The sequence below is a fragment of the Tenrec ecaudatus genome, chromosome 8 (assembly GCF_050624435.1).
Source record: "Tenrec ecaudatus isolate mTenEca1 chromosome 8, mTenEca1.hap1, whole genome shotgun sequence".
NCBI lineage: Eukaryota > Metazoa > Chordata > Mammalia > Afrosoricida > Tenrecidae > Tenrec > Tenrec ecaudatus.
Genome location: NC_134537.1, coordinates 30,766,530 through 30,783,406, shown reverse-complemented (window position 1 = coordinate 30,783,406; position 16,877 = coordinate 30,766,530). Strand labels below are relative to the sequence as shown.

At 43.9% G+C, this 16,877-nt stretch overlaps 1 protein-coding gene across 14 annotated transcripts in view; it reads right to left on the bottom strand.

Annotated features, from left to right (window-relative positions):
* The window catches only part of LPP (LIM domain containing preferred translocation partner in lipoma), a 792,938-nt gene that overhangs the window by 588,176 nt on the left and 187,885 nt on the right, over nt 1-16,877 (bottom strand). For 13 of the 14 annotated variants that reach the window (XM_075556195.1, XM_075556197.1, XM_075556200.1 and 10 more), the window contains one exon: nt 7,482-7,550. The exons of the other annotated variant lie outside the window; for it this stretch is intronic. The gene's annotated coding sequence lies outside the window, so the exon portion shown is untranslated. The remainder of the gene's footprint in view (nt 1-7,481; nt 7,551-16,877) is intronic. 14 annotated transcript variants of the gene reach the window in all.

Genomic DNA, 16,877 nt, shown 5'->3' with positions numbered 1-16,877 from the left:
GGCTAGAAGGCCAGTGTTCCTCCCAAGGAGCAGCTGGTGGCGTCGATGGCTAGCCTTGCAGTTAGCAGCCCCACAAGTCATCACTACACCACTAGGGCTGCTTTCTCATGTGCTTAATAAGCATCTAATTAATGAATTACAAGTGAATCAGAAATGTATGATATTGTCTGTCTCTAGACTTCGATAGCATATGTTCTCTGTACTCCCCTGGGGCCCATTTATCATTTTCTATCAGGTATTCCCATGACTGATGTCGATGACATTGCTGAAGATCCTCCTAGGTTTCAGAGCAGATCTGGATTTGAATCCAGGCTTGGTTATTTAGTAGCTATGTGGGGTGCAGGTAAATGAGCCAACCGCTCTCAGCCCAGTTTCCTCCTATGAGGAAAAGGGGGAAATCCCGTTCCATGTTACAGTATTAAATAAATCAGACCCTCATGTGCCTAATATCTCACGGGTTTTAGGGGAGCAAATAGTGTGGTCCAAAGAATGCGTGAGCAACAGACTGAAGAGAGCAGAAAGAGAAGTTCGATATTCAACAACCACTCAGCAGTTGAGACAGGTAAGTGTTCAGAATCCTGCTCAGAAATGAGGTCAGCCGACATTAGGAGTAGAATGGGTGAGCCACGGACAAAATCCAAAAAGAGGAAATGCATATCATTCCAATGTCATCTTAGTCTTCTCATATATGAAAACAAAACAAATAAACCATCTTTGCTTCAACCTGGAAGCCATCCCAGGCCTAGTGGAGGGCCTGCAGACCTCTGAAAGTGTAGAGCACAAGCTATTAAGAAATACATTCCATTCCCCCAGGTAGAGATTCCATCACTTTCAACAGCATTTCCACAAGTGCTCTAATTACGGCCCCTTCCTCAACAAATACACAAAAATGGAAAAAAGCTCCACTGGGTGGAGTTTTTGTAGTATGCATTTTTCCTGCTAGGCAAGCATCAAGCAACTCACTCCGAGTTAGTGTACCCAGTGGCATCTCCAGGGAAGGTTCTCTCTGGTCACAGTGATTTTTTTGTAAAAGCAGTTTCACTCAAACCTTGATTTTTTTGTGATGGCCAGTTTAAGTTTAGGAGAACAGTATGTGGCTGTTGAAATTTTGTTTTCTGCTTGGGAAAAAGGAGGCAAAACTTATGATGTTGAATACAGCTTACAAGGACAGCACTATGGAAAAAACTCAAGTGTACGAGTGGCTTTCTCATTTCATGAAAAGTGAAATGTCGATTGATGATGGACCTAATGATGGACGTCCATCTGCTTCCTGAACAGATGAAAATGTCAACACAATGTGTGCACTTGTGCTTAAAGACCGACAACAGACCATTGAAGAGATGGGGAAGTGATCTGGACTATCTTAGAGCTTGGTTTAGCCAAATTTAACGGAAGATTTTTGTGCCTCGGATTCCGAGCGACCAAGAAAAGGAGTGTCGTGGGGAAACAGGCCATGCTTTGAAAGAGCAGCTCCAAAGCGACCCAGACAAAACATCAATCAAACATCAAAAACCAAACGTCAATCAATCCAGTGGAAGGCAATAAGGGTCACCTCATCAAAAAGAGCTTGTCGGGTGAAATCAAAGATCAAGACTATGCTCCTTTGCTTTGTTGATGTGAGGGGGATAGTTCATTCCACCAGGTCAGACTGTTAATCACTCTCCCCATTCCGAGGTTCTGAAAAGATTGCATAACAACGTGTGACCAAAAAAAGGCATGATTTGTGGCAGAGGACTGCTTTTGCCACCACAAGAATGCACCTGCTCACACAGCCATCTCAGTGTGCCAGTTGTGGGCAAAACCCACCATGCCTCTCTTATCACACACACCTGACTCACCTGACCTCACACCTGACTCACCTGACCTCACACCTGACTCACCTGACCTCAAACTTGTTGCTGTGAATGAAGAGAGACATGAAAGGACAGCGATTTGACAACATAGAAGAGGTGAAGAAGAAAACGAGGGAGGTGCTGTCAGTCATCCAAACAGATGAGTTTGAAAAAGGTTTCCAAGAATGGAATCGCAGATTTGACAAATGTATTACATGTAATGGAAAGTTCTTTGAATGTGATAAGGTTGCTTTGTTAAAATTTTTATATACATAGCTTGGAGGAGGTGGGACTGCAGGGTGTTTTGTTTTTTTTTTTGGGGGGGGGGGTACCGCCTCACACACACAATTTAAGCCCAATTGCCTTAACCAAATCCCTTAACCAAAAGGGACCTGTCAGCCTACACAGAAGAAGTTTATTAACACAACAAGCCTGAGAGGTGTTAAGCTTGTCCTTCACAAACTATGGGTACTGAAACTAGAATGATGAACATCTGAAACTCAACAAACTTCAGAACCTTGCTCACCTGCAAACTTGCTGGATGGATAATGGAGAATCTGAGCTAAGACGGCACCCTTGGTCCCATTCTGACACCTCACTCATCCCATGTCCCTTGTGGAGAGTGGGGTCCAGAGATAGATAGGCACTCCCTGAAGCCATAGCAAACTAATGAGTCAGGGTTTCAAACTCAGACACAAAAATAATTTCCACTCAAGGGGTGAATGGCGGATCAAGGAGCCCAGGCAGTGCCGTAAGACACGGACCTGCCAAACCCAAAGTTTGGTGGTTCAAACTCACAGGTTGCTTCCCGGGAGAACAATGAAGCTGTCTACTCCCATGAAAATGTACAGTCTTGGAGAACCTACAGAGGCTGCCGTGAGTTGGCATCAACTCGATGGCTATGGATTTGGGTGTTTTGAAGTCGCAGTATTGTGAGAGTCAAGATAAGAGTTAAGATCATCTGAGAACTCTTTTAACGGGTTTGATCATTACAACTTTTCTTTCCGGATCTGAAAGTCCCATGAAAATGAGCTTGGTTTTGGCAAAGAGTAGTTCAGCTGCTGCTTCCTCAGGTCCAGCCCAGTCCCACAGCAACAAGGCAGAAAGGAGAGACTGCAATTAATCTTGTGTAGCCTTGCAATGGGGGGAGCTGTGGGCGTTGAACTAGGCATCACTATATTGCCTCCCTCGTCGTCGACTCTATTAATGTTCCCAACTATCTGCAGTAAACAGCCCGTTTGGAGCTGTGGCTCAGCTGCTTATAATTTACTGGACCAGAAAAGGGCAAGAGGTGGGTGGAAGAGACAGTGAGGATGCCAAAGCCAAATAAGCCCCTACAGGATGGACAGCATGGGGATCTGATCTGCAGGCTCCCCAGAAATACAGCTAGATTCCGCCTGAGGAGCTTGAGACCCCCGCCACACGAAGCGAAGGAGCCTAGAGCCTATTCATGACCTCCCTTCGCTGACAATGAGATTCGTTTCTCCAAATAGACAATTCTCTTTCAAGCAATGGGAAGGAAAAAGGAAGCTTCTAGAAAGAAAAGTCTGTGCCCAAACAAGATGTCACTGTGGGGAGGCAGAAGTAAGGCTTCTAGTCCAGGATCTGCCCCTCTCCCTTTTAATAAGTGAGATTCCCTCCTTGACCCCGTGAACTCCAGGTATGAAATGAGAGAACTTAGGAAGATTGATTCTTGAAGACCCTCTGGCTTTACCATTCTCCTTAAGGGCCAAAGACTCCCCCAAGAGAGGTCAATGCTAACTGTGGATGAGTTCCCCAAATTCTCCAAAATGAGACCCAGGTAATGTAACAAGGCCATAGACTCAAGGGACACGGGAAATTGGGTTTTTAGTTTGTTTTAAACCCCTTTCTAACCAGAAATTTCAGGTAGGGGACAACCATTTTCTCCCACCCCAAGTTTACATACAACTTAAATGCAAAGACAGCTTGCTCTTCCATGGGAGAAATGCCCAAACTCAGTGGAACCGTAACAACCTTCATCAGTCAGAGGACTCTGTGGTGAAGTCAGAGGGTTCCCTGTGACACGGGAAAAGTGGCAGCAGGAAGGAGAAGGGCCAGCAGGCTAAGACAGAACATTCTAGGTAACAGAATAAGCAGAAGCACCATCCCCAGCAGGTGCAACGCTGTCTGGATTTAGATGCTGAAAGGCAGCCCACAAAGAGAAAGTGCGTTCTCGACGGGGGACACAGCAGCTTAAGAACAGAGCTGGGAAGGGGGTGATACTTGCTTGGTTTGTTGATCGCAATTCTTCCTCCCCAAGACATTGCTTCACTCCTCCAAACTATGGGATTCTGCCCATCAGAACTAATCATTAGTTGCCTATACCTCCATCTCAAAAGAAAACAACCGTTTCCCTTAATGCCAACAAAGGCTATGTCCACCAAATTATAGTAAACCATTCACCTGACAGTACAGCTAGGCCAGTGGAAATTAAGCGGACATTATTGATCATTGCTAATGTATCACCCTGTGGAGAACAGAGGCAGTCGACCACCTTCGGGAGGCCAGACGCCTGTTCTTGCTCCAGTACAGCGTTTGCCTATTAAAGAACATTAGACATCAGCTCTAAATAGTCCACAGGGTATACCGTTGCAGATTCCATGAAGTGCAGCTTTAAATAGATTGGGTTTGGAAGGGGGACAGGGAGTACACCACAGTCAAGGGAGCAACACTGAAAGCAGAGAAAAACAGTGATTACACTCATTAATTGGGTACCTGTTGACACATCGACTGTCAAGTCTAATTATTTATTTAAACTGCTATTCTTTCTTCATTACTGCCACGGTAACCAATTATGACCAAAATATTCTTTTAAACGTCTACAGCGAGCCCCAGAGTATTTCCATCTCCACCCTCCACAAGGTCATTGCTGTTGTTCAGCGTTCCCTTCCCGGCAGCCCCACTTACACAGAGCAGCACGGAGATACAGACAACAAGGCAGAGGAGAGGGATGAGTGTCAACAGATACATGGGTGGACAAAATTATTCTTTCAAAGAGTAATGTTATGTAAGCTTCCAGGGTTTGCTTAAACTTCCCTTTACAGCCCCTGGGCAGTAAAAATGGTGGGGTCACTCAGCTGTTCACTGGGAACTGAAAAATTAGCGGTTCGAATTCCAACAGAGGTGATCTACTTCCCCAATATCAGCCCTTGAAAGCCCTGTCAAGCACCCTGATACCCACCGAGCTGCTGGAGTCAGAATTAACTTTATCACCATTTGGAGATGAATCTCGGTGTGAGGGGACACGGTGACCCACTTTTTCAAGCGAATTCTATTAATATTTCACAATTGGCACTTTGTGTAGGGTTGGGACGATAACCCCACTTTTTAAAATAAACAAGATAGCTCTCTGCCTCACAGAGTTATCAAAAATAAATATGAATAATACCGAGTGCGTGTTCATGGCATATTCTTTTCGGATATCTTTTTCCGTTACACAAGACGTTAGAAACAAGTTTGCACCGGGAGCTGTATCCTGGAGAGGAGCCAAGAGAGACACAGGAACCCCTGGTACATTTTTTGGAATTGCCTCTTTATAGAACCCTCTCTTTCACTGACAGGAGGATAACATCTAAACAACTCAAGTGGTTGCTCTGCCGGATATAATCATAGAGGAGCCTCCCAGTCCTTACACGTCACCCACAACAGTTTCAGACAATGGGCTTTTACTTCCTGTACGTGGGGCTTCCCTGCGAGAAGCATACTAACCTAACACCCCGACTTCTGCTCAACTTTAACTCAGGAATGTCCGCAAACATAGGGAAGTACCGGCGGACTTCTATTCGTTGAAGGCTCTATGTAGCTGATGTTGTTCGTGGTTCAAGATGATGAAAACAACACATCAAAGGGATGAAAAAAAATTGGGGACATAAAATGTTTACATTAATATAAAATGCTGAAATCATCTCTGCCATTCTTTCATAAGGCCTGTAGTTGGAAACACCTTATGACATCATCCTTTTTTGCGGGGAGAGGTGTCTTAGATTACATGGAACACAGCAGAATTACACTAGGGGGTGAAGCTGTCACTTGTTTCTCTGCAAAGTAAAACTCACCATGTCACTTATGAGAGAAGCAACCTCTCTTGGTCCTCTAAGCAACACCCGGCGGTCGGCAAGAACAAGCACCTTACGACACGTGGCCCAAAAGGAGCCAAGAAGAAAGTGGCTGATTCCATTTCTAAGAAACACTGGTATGATGTGAAACCACCAGCTGTGTGTAAGATAACCAATATTGGGGACACTAGTCACCAGGCCTCAAGGGACCAAAGTGGCATGACGGCCTCAAGAGTCATGCTTCTGAAGTGCGGCTTGAGGATCTGGATAATGATGAAACTACATTTGGAAAATTGAAGCGAGTGACTGAGGACATTCAGGACCAAAACTGCCTGACCAGCTCCCGTGGCATGATCGTCCACGGCGCAAAACCTGCTCCGGCGTCAGAAACTGGCAGCCCAGGATGGACGCGCGTGTGGGTGTCAAGACTGCTGATGGCTATCCACATTGTCCGTCCTGCGTTACTTTGACCGAGAAAATGCAACAGCCAGATTTGGAAGACCTCTTATGCTCACACCAGCAGGTGCACCAAATTCGAAAGAAAATGATAGAAATTATGACCCAAAAGATGAAGACATCTGACTTGAGAGAAGTGGCCCATCGCGTGATTTCAGGCAGCCTTGGGAAAGACCTAGAAAAGGCTTGCCAATCAACTCATCTTCTCCATGATGAGCTCATCAGCAATGCGGAAATGCCAAAGAAGCCCGAGCTTGAATTGGGAAAACGCGTGGAGCTTCATGGTGAAGGTGGTAGTTCGGGAAAAGCTCCCGGAGTTGAGGCAGGTATCAAAGTGGAATGAGCTGATGGCTCTAGTTCAAGAATCTGATTGAAACTTAGATTTTGAATGGTGAGAAATGAAAAATTGATGGTAATTTTTTTAAAGTAACGTGCTTCTTAGAAAAAGAAAAACCAAACAAAAAGAGAGTGACTGGCCTCTCTTTTCTTAGCAATTTTAAGACAAGAAATTCTTCTTCCCCAAAGTTCATTAACTTCTCACCACCTTCCCTTCCCCCCGCCACCCCCCCCCCCCAGAATAGTGCACAGACAGATGCTGTGGGTCCATGGTTGCAAAAGGCTCTAGCTCATGTTCTTTGTTGTTAGGATTTTTGTTGTTGTTGCTATAGTCTTAGATTGTGTGCTGTTGAACATCTGAGAATCATAGTAAGTGACTAGACTAGTGAAGTGAGGACTCTTTAGCACCAGGCACTACAGTGTGGTAAGACATTTCCTGGGACAAGGACTACGAAGGAGTTCTTCCCTCTTGCCATGAAGTAGCTGAGGATCCAATAAGACAACCAATAGGACATTCTAGGACACAGTACTTTATGGACACTTAGCAAACTCCTGTATTTCTCAGATTTAATGTGTCTTTTTTAAAAACTTAATAAAAATTTTTTAAGACAGCAAATCTTAAGTTGAAAGGGTAATTTTGATCCAGAAGACATACAAGTATGTAGAACAATGTACAGGAAATTTTTCAGATTTTGTTGTGTGTGAACTACCTTTATATTTCAATGTTGGGTAAGACATGTATTAGCATTTCAGAAACATAAAGAGGTCGATTCGCTCTTACTTCAGGTAGCTAGCTCCTAGGATCTTCAACAAAGACAGGTCAGGGTTCAGCCGACTGCAATGGTGAAATCTGTTAATGAAATAGGTGTAAGTTATTTGAGGGAAATTCAACCTGCATTTATTCATTATGAATCATAACTCCTACTTAGACAGCATTTTTTGTTTTGTTTTGTTTTTAAGCATTGCACATTCATTCATTCATCTGATTGCAACTACAAGTAGGCCTGTGATACAGTAGGATAGGGATTCTTCCACTCATTCCACAGGGGAGGAGACAGAAACTCAGGAGGGACAGCACAAAGAAGGGAACTAGCCCATATGGCGATGCTAATGTGCTGACTCGTTCCCCGATGCTCTCTACAGTCAACTTCACAAACACATGTGCATCATTGTCCTCATTTTACAGACATGAAAACTGATGTTTGAGAAACACAAGTAACTTGGCCAATTCAATGCAGGTAGTATGGTGTGTGTGTGTGTGTGTGCATGTGTGTGTGTGTAGGGCCTGAGTCTACCTCCTGATCTAGAGGTTTCCTTGATACTCCAGTTTTCCGTCATTTGTTCAAACCAAACCAAAACTGCTGCTGTTGAGTCCGCCTGACTCAGAGTGGACTCGACAGGATAGAGGTGATCTACCGCACAGGCTAAAGTCACCAACACTGCTGTTAGCAGGCCTACATTTTACCCATGACACCACTGGCCTGAATCCATTACTTGCTTGGCTGAGAAAATGTGAGGCTTAACAATTGTTGGTTCAATCCAGCAAGCCCGAGGATAAAACCAGCTATTTGATTAGCATGGGGAAATAGAAAAGGCATGGGGATTTAGTGCTAGCTACCTCTGACCAAGTGGCCCTAGGCAAATTACTTAATCTCACTAACTGTAAATTTTCCCATGTGTGCATGAGGATTATAATAGCTACTTCATAGTCAAAAATTTTCTAACTTACAATTTTTATAAGATTTTCCTCCATTATTCCATCTTTATACACATGGAGTCAATAGTATACGAAATTATAACATTTTTCTGTTAACTGTGCAAAGGATGATGATAAGGACACAAAGCTAAAGCATGCCTCTGGATTGGGTATTTGATTCATGTCGCAGTTTCAAAACACCACACAGTTATCTGTGTCAACCCCACCTGGACTCCCATTAAAAAAAAAAAAAAAGCACAAAAAAGATTTTTTAAAATTATTTTAACAGGTCATTGACATGTCATCCACGTACCATACAGTTCAATGGTTTGGCCATAATAAAAAGAGCTGTGCAATCCTCACCACAATCGATTTTCAAACTTCTTTTCATTATTGTATTATTATTAGCTCTCCATTCCCCCGCCCCCAACTCCCCTCCCATAACCATAAGGGCTTATTTATCTGGTTATTATCTCTAAGGATTTACCTATCCTGGATTTCATATAAAGAAAATCACACTAACCCACCTCCCAACACAAACAGAATAAAACACAGTAAAACGTTGATCCCAAAGAAGGCAACATAACCTAGAAAAATTAAAAATGGGTCAAAATGGAAAACCAATGCTAAGATCTTAACCTAACTATATCCGGATGAATTCCCTCTCCAGCACACTCCATCTGAGGGCAATGTTATTCAGATCTATGGTCAACTGTCCTATGGAATTCAAGGTAGGCTTAATCCCTGTGGAGATTCTGCAAATGGATTTTTGGCTTTCACCAGCACCCCTAGCTTTCTGCAAACAAAGTGCTCAGAATTTAAGTTCTGACACAATTCCCTCCTCTGATCTTGGATTTTACTATGTACAATCTTTAGATCACACGAGTTGGTGTACTACTTCCATGTGGAGTTACAGAACAGCACAAAGAACTTTTGTTCTGGAGGACACGACCTCAAAAATTTTAAAGAAAAACATACTCTCAAACTCTCTCACCCAAGAAAAAAAGAAGGCACCGTCTTTGATAGAATGGGGGCCACTGTAAACTGTGTGCTTGATCAGGTCTTAGATTCAGAGAGATGAAACTCTCAGACAGACTACAGGAACATTGTAAAGTAACATTTAAAATATGCATTTTCCATAGTGAATTCAAATCAGGTTTTAAAAGACCAGGGTTGATAGGGCACTCCAAGAAATGCTTGCCCTCTGCCACTGAAATGCACCCCTAATAAAAACCATCTCAAGTGAAATCTTGCTGCCCCCGTTTTACCAATAAGGAAACCACACTTCAAAGACCATATATGTAACATGAAGGAGATTAAAAGTATCGGCACCAAAGTCAGCACACACCCGTCTGATAATACAGGGAAGCTCTCTAATTTATGAGCAAGCTATTTTGAAGCCTTAAGAATTTTGGTGTTGGCAAAGAATATTGAAATTGTACCATCAACTTCTAGGAGAATGAACAAGCCTGCCTTGGGAGAAGTACAGCCCGAATGTTCCTTAGAAAGCCAGACTCCATCTCACATGCTTGGTAAATGTGAACGAGTGAGATGCTAGAGGGGGATATGATGCTCGGTGGAGAGTTAGGGAAAAAAAACAAAACCATCAACGAGATAAACCGACAAAGTAGCCACTACCACCATGACCGCAAATGTAGCGAGAACCGTGAGGATAGCACACGGCCCAGCAGGGTTTCATTCTGTAACTTGGAAGCCACTTGATGGTATATAATAACAATCTATAACATCATAAAGGTGTAAATCAAAAAGTTAAAGAAAGAGAAAATGCGCATGGACTAACATGAAAATTAACAGCCAAAGTACCAAAGTTGTATTTAGAATTCTGCGTTCTGCTTCACTGGCAAATGAAAAGAGAAAGAGAGAGAGAGAGACTTCATATCTGTGGTTTAACCAGAAGGTAACACCTTCCTGAGACAGCAGGGAGGTTTGCTGCAGAATTACCATGAACACTTTCTCATCTCTCCTTGGCAAAGTTTTAGAGATACAACCAGTCACAGAAAGAGCAAGGCTCGGAACCACTGCGCTTTGGTGCAGGGCCCTGCACCACCAAGACTCGTATTACCCAGCAGTAAGTTGGGGCTTGTAGCTTTGTAGTTCACCAGGCTCTCCTCACGTGGTTCAGCTCTCATGTAACGCCTGATATTCATAAAACAGCCAGATTCTTCCCTAGAACCAAAACACAACTGAGAAATCCCAATCTAGTCTCTTGGCAATGGTGCCAATTATCCTTGGCTAACTTCTGGTATTTTATCACTTTTGTCGAGCACTTTTATCAAACTATCCATCCATTCCCAAAGATTCTCATCCCTGGAAGTAATTTAACAAACAAGTCTGTATAACCAACTTGCAAGACTTCAGACTATCCATTAAGATCTGTGTCAAAGTGAGACTCCTCAGACCTAGTTGGGGATGCTCCAGGATTACTGATCCTTTTTTACTAAACTTTGGCTAGAACTAGAGGTCGCAATGAAGAAAGGAGGAGGCACAATGAAGAAGGAGTGGGGGCGGGGGAGCGGAGGGAGGAAAGTAATAGGGAAGTGTGGGAAATGGAGAAAAGGGCTTATTTCAAGAGGATTGGTATTCTTTAAATCTGCCAGCATACCCAGGAGGCCAACGTTTCCACAGCACAAGGCACCGAATGAACATTATGAACAAGAATTATAACTTGAGTTTTTCTGTAGAACAAATAAGCAATATGGCAGAGTCTTATAAACACTGGTGTATCGGTAACTCTGTAGCCCTATGGCCCAGACGTTGTGAATCTAGAGTACCATCTTCAGAACAACACAGGCAATGAGGACACATGTTCTGAACGTCCTCGTGTGATTCCCAAATCACTGCAATCCATGTTGTTGAAAATGCAACATTGCCTTTTTCTCTTTTCACGGCTCTTCGCCTTGCTTATCCCTACACCCCTGAGAAAAGGTCAAGATTTATTTTGCCTGAATTTTGTGTACTTTGAGATGTTTCCTCTGGTAATGGTAAGAGAAGGACTTCTAGTAAGATTCGTTTAAATTGCAGAATGCAGTCATTCAGAACATGACTATTAGGAACTCAGCTCCCAGAAACAATTGACGTGTTAGGTTGGGTCAAAGGGCATCAGGTGCCAAACATGGAATATTCTCCACACTTGGCCCCGAGTTCCTTCTCAAGAGGATTTTTAAATGCATTCTCTCACCTGCCACCCTGAGATATTTATCAAGAACACACATATTCCATAGCTTATGAATGATTTGGTGGTCTCATTAGAGTAATGTTTGCCAGCATTTAATTGCTTCCCTCCCTGATTTTAATTTCCTCACCTGTCAGCATCTATCAGAGGCACTGAGATCTTCTGACACGCTGGCTGATTGTGTTGAAATTAATCAGATTTTTAAAAAGCAAATTGCTTTGGCCTACAGGTGATACTCAACTTCGTAATGTGATGCTTTATGTGTTCTATCAATGGAACTTCGGCTTTAGGATCCCCAAAGCCTCTCATTTAACTCCCAGATAATAAATTCCCTTCCCCAGGATTGAAACGAGAAAAAGCAATACTTTAAAAAGGAAATAAGGAAGTATGTGCACTTGCCAGCCAGTAGATTCTTCAAGATAAACACAAGAGAGTAAGGTATGAAGTTATCTTGAAAATTTGGAGGACACGGATGAAAATGAATTAAATTGAACTCACAAGCTGGTCACTCACAAGGTGGGTATCCTGGAACAGCTGTGTGTGCACTGGGCTTTCACACACAGGAGAGAGTTTTCTCTCCTCCACTGCCCACTGAGGAACAACTGTCAGTGTCAGTGGCGAGACGGAGTCAAGGCCCAGAGGGCTAACGGAGTCCCAGACACCGAAAGATGGGCAGGCCTGATTGTGCGATCTATAAATAAAATCAGACAAAGTGGCATGGAGAAAATCTCTTTGCAAACGCCCCATGTACAATTATCCAGCGTTAATGTTTGTGCTGATGCCGAACAGTCACAGTGCTTAAGACACTCAGCCAACAGTTTGACAAGGAGCGGCGGATCCAAAGATCCTGAATGATCGGTCCTCCTAGTGTGACATTTAAAGAAAAGGTACTTAATGTTGCAATTCTGGCTTGAGAATATGCTAGCAGCACATAAGATGCAATAATTAATTCCTTTAAAAGCGAGCCTATCATATTACCACGCCGGCCGCTCCATTGTTCTGCTGGTTGGGAGCATCCACATGGAACAGACGAATGGAGGACGTGGCGTCCCTGCGATCGGGGTGGGAGTCGGCAGGGGGCCACAGGAGACCTACAGGCTCCGTTTCACAAGACTGGCTTTACAACCAAGTACATGCAAGCCACCGTGTGGAGCTCATCTTTCTTCTGACCTCTGAGTCCCTCCAGCACCTGTACGTGTCCCTCCGCTGTGAAGGCTTCCCTACTCTGTAAGGGCCTGCGAATAGTGCCCTGTCTCGGGGCCATCCTGGAACCTGCCTTCACATCTCGTTTGCTATCGTTATCACGCCACTTTCTAGCTTTCAGGTGACACTCTCCCTTGGAAAGAGACCCCTGTGCATGTTTCTTGAAGCCTAACTCATTCCAGCGCACACTCAAGTTCACTGTATGAATGAAGGAACAAAGTGGCATACGTAGTCGCTCCTGCAGCGCCCAGCGCAACGCGCACCATATCAGAAGCGCACGGTGAATGCCCGGTCCACTGAACTTCAATGAATATGTACTTTACAAAAATGAATTACCCAACTGAGTGATATGAAAGGCTACCACGTGACAATGTGAAGGGGTTGGTGGGGAGTTACCTCATGAGAGGGATGAGGTATTGTTTTTCACAGGAAGAATCATAAAGGGTGAACAGAGGGGGAAATGTAGGAAAGAGCTGGAAAGCTATGTAAAGGAAAAACATGTTTGTCGAGAAATTCATGTCCTGTTCTCATACAACATAAAAGGGAAAAATATATCAGATATATGTGTTTTAAGTACTACAAATATCAATAAAATTCTGGAGAGATAGAGAAAGAATGGGGCAGAGGCAAAATCATTAAAATAATGGACAATAAGATGCAAGTACACATGTTTTCCCAAAAAATGAACTATCAGAGACAAAGGTTGAAAAAGAGACAAGAACGCATTAAATAAGCTGATGGCAATACTGAAAAGGTCAATATTTTCATATCGATATTAAAATATCATGCTTGATATTTTGAAATATCGTGCTTCAGGAACAGAACTAGGTATTTCATATACTTTAAACTTCAAAATTCTCTTAGAAGTCATTAGTAGTTCCATTTTGCATCTAGACTGAGCTGGGAAAGACTAAGTAGCATGATCAAGTTCACACATCTAGTTAAGTCAAGCTGCGGGAACACATGCCCAGCTTTTACGATCTGAAAATGCACCTGCTCCTAAGACACAGAAACAACTGGTCCTTGAATCCACTGCAACTCACGTTGACGCCGTGCATATCCAAGTAGAACCACCGGGCATCGAGTGGCTGAGTTTCCCAAAGGAGACCATCACGTCTTTCTTCCAAGACCCCCCCAATGAGCTACCACCACAAACTTTCCCGTCACGAGCCAAGTGCCGAGACTGTGATCTCAGTACATTATTAGAGGGAAAGGGAAGAACCTGAACGAGGCCCCTGGCATGTGGTGGTATGATTAAAATATTTTAAGTGAAAACAGTGAAAGGATAAGGAACATGAGTAGTAAAATATTTTAAAGTCCTAGAATAGTGTGACCAAAAACCAGATCTATAGCTATCGAAAAGGGGAAAAAAGATCTCAAGGATGGGGGAATTGGAACAATCTTTAAGATCCTAAAGATGCAATAATATGCATTCCTCTAGAGATGTTAGAGTTGAAACCATGGAAATCCCAATTCAGAGCAAAGGAAAACCTTCGCATGACCCTGTCCAGCACGGCTTCCCAAGGAGCTGGAAAGTGCAAGGAGAGGCTAACTGGCCATCTGCCGGGGGCAGCACGTGTGATAGTGTCACGTGGTGAGAGTCTGCACGACACGAGGGGTCCACGGAGAAAAAGAATGCTTGGAAACTGATTGTGCGAACCAATGTCCAATTCGGCCAGACGTGATTGAAATATGGAATAAGATTTGAAATAGGCATCGGGCCCAGTTAATTTCTATAAGAAAGAAAAGGGAAAAAGAAGAAAGGATGGCCCAGACAATTCAGTGACACAAAGATTTTCCAGCCCAAAGCATTTGGCCAAGCAACAGCTCAATGCAAGAGGGCTTCAAAACATATGTGAAAAGATCCTGGGATCTTTTCATTCGACGATTCCATGAATTGGGGGAAGGCCCCTCCTACTACTCCCCGAGGAGCCCTGGTGGCTTAGAGGTTACCCCTTGGGTTGCTAACCACAAGAACTTCATGTCAAAGCCACCAGCCACTCCTTAGGAGCAAGATGAGGCTTTCTACTCCTGTAAAGAGCTGCAGTCCCAGACACCCACAGAGGCCCTTCGACTCTGCCTACAGAGTCCCTAAGCATTGGCATCAACTCAATCTAGTTTTCTTACTCCCTCAAGAACCCCTCTTAGATTGCCACAGAGCTCCGATGATGTGCCAAGTATAAAACAGCCCCTGTTCCCAAGTGCTCTGGTGGCGTAGTGGGTTATGAGTTGGGTTGCTAACAGCAAGATCAAGAGTTTGAATCCATAAGACACTCCTAGGGGTAAGACGAGAGTTAGAACTCTCCAGAAGTGCTCCAGTCTCAGAAACACACAGGGGCAGTTCTAACAGAAGGGCGGTGTCTGTTAGAATTGACTCGATGGCAGGGAGTTTGGGCTCTTTTTATGCCCAAGAGCTTAGGCAGGAAGACAGAAAAACATATATGTATTTTAAAAAGTTAAATCAGAACTAGTGCTAGCCAAGGAAATATTCCATAATAAATTGTTAGGAAAGACCATAAGTAGAGGTGTATGGAAAGGGGGTGGGCACACAGAGGCACTAAATGGTTTGCAGATGGCAAGAAGGGGCGGAATCATCAGTTCTTTGGAAAGAAATGGAAGTTACCAATGATCTGAGAATGGGAACGAGCCAATTCACAAGGGTAACCAAAGGTCAAAGCAGATCAAACTTTGGGGTCACCAAGCAGGACACATCTAACAAACTAAGTTTATCTCCAAAAGTGCACAGGTGGAGGGAAGGGCCACAGAATGTTAGCTGAGAAGTAGGGGGAAAATGAGACCCTGCAGAAGAACATCCACTTTATGTAAAAATGAGAGAACAATACATCTGAGAAGCTGTAAGTCTGCCTTCACAGCTTGCCAGATTTACTCATTTATTTTCACACACTGCCTCTCCCTCAACCCTCCTTCCTCAAAAAAAAAAAAAGCTACTGTAAATCAGAAGAGAAGTATGAAAGAGAAAACGTAATTGCTGGGTCGGATTCCATTGCCTTTCTCAGCATTTTTCAGTGCAATTACAGAGCCTGGTCAGATTTTATGGAAGAAAACAGATCATAAAAAATGCGACCATAACTTAAAAGCAAAGTTATAAGTAATTTGACTGGGTACCCTTCCTCCTTGTCCGGTGATTTTCGCCAATCAAGGTGAAGGAGAAAGTGACTCCTTCAACCCAAACGCACGGTTCTTCTTTCTCCACCACGCTGGAATTTTTCCTTCCCCAGAAGAGTGGCCACATAGTCAAATCTCCTATCCTGTGCCTCTCAGCCTTGCTGAAGCCAGCGCCCATTCTGTGTCAAGAGACTCCCGAGCCGCACCGGTGCCGACTGAACAGCAGGAGGAAGGAGCAGAGGTGAGTGGAGAGGAGTGTGCAAAGAGCAAGGAAAACAAGCAAAGGGCTGGATACGCAGAAACTATGGAGAGCTTCCCAATAAAGGAAACAATGACAGATGTATATATACGTACATCTATGTGTATGTATACACACGCACAATTTGCCAATGCCATCTTCAAGAAAGAAATTCAGAAAGATCTACCTTGAAGTTCCTGAAACCAAAGCATGAGCTCAAGAGAAAAAGAACAATTCCACTAACAACGAGGCTTTGTCCCAGGCCTGCCACTGACGCCACCAATCTTGGGCGACCCTTCTCCCATTCCCCTCCTTTGTACAGGAAAGACTTGAACTCCGTCAGTGACTCTCGGTGTGCGGGGGCAGAGAGACTCACAGGGGATAGGCCCTAGGCTCCATCATGCTAAGTTGAAAGCGACTATCGTGACCCCAGAAGCGCTGGGAGTCTTTTTCACCGAGCTGGCATTTACATGGATGGGCAAAGCCCAGGTGGATCAAACTGTTGAAGTGAGTCTTTCACCAGCAGAAATCCACTGAAGATTGTCTCTACTCGGTGCCATTGAGTCAATTCCAAACCCATACCCACCCGAGAGGGCAAGATACAATGGCCCCAGCAGGTTTCTGAGACCCTCTTTATGAGATTCATTAGAAAGCCCCATATTTCTCCCACAGAGCAGCTGGTGGGTTTGAACGCCTGGCCTTGAGGTTACCACCCCAACTC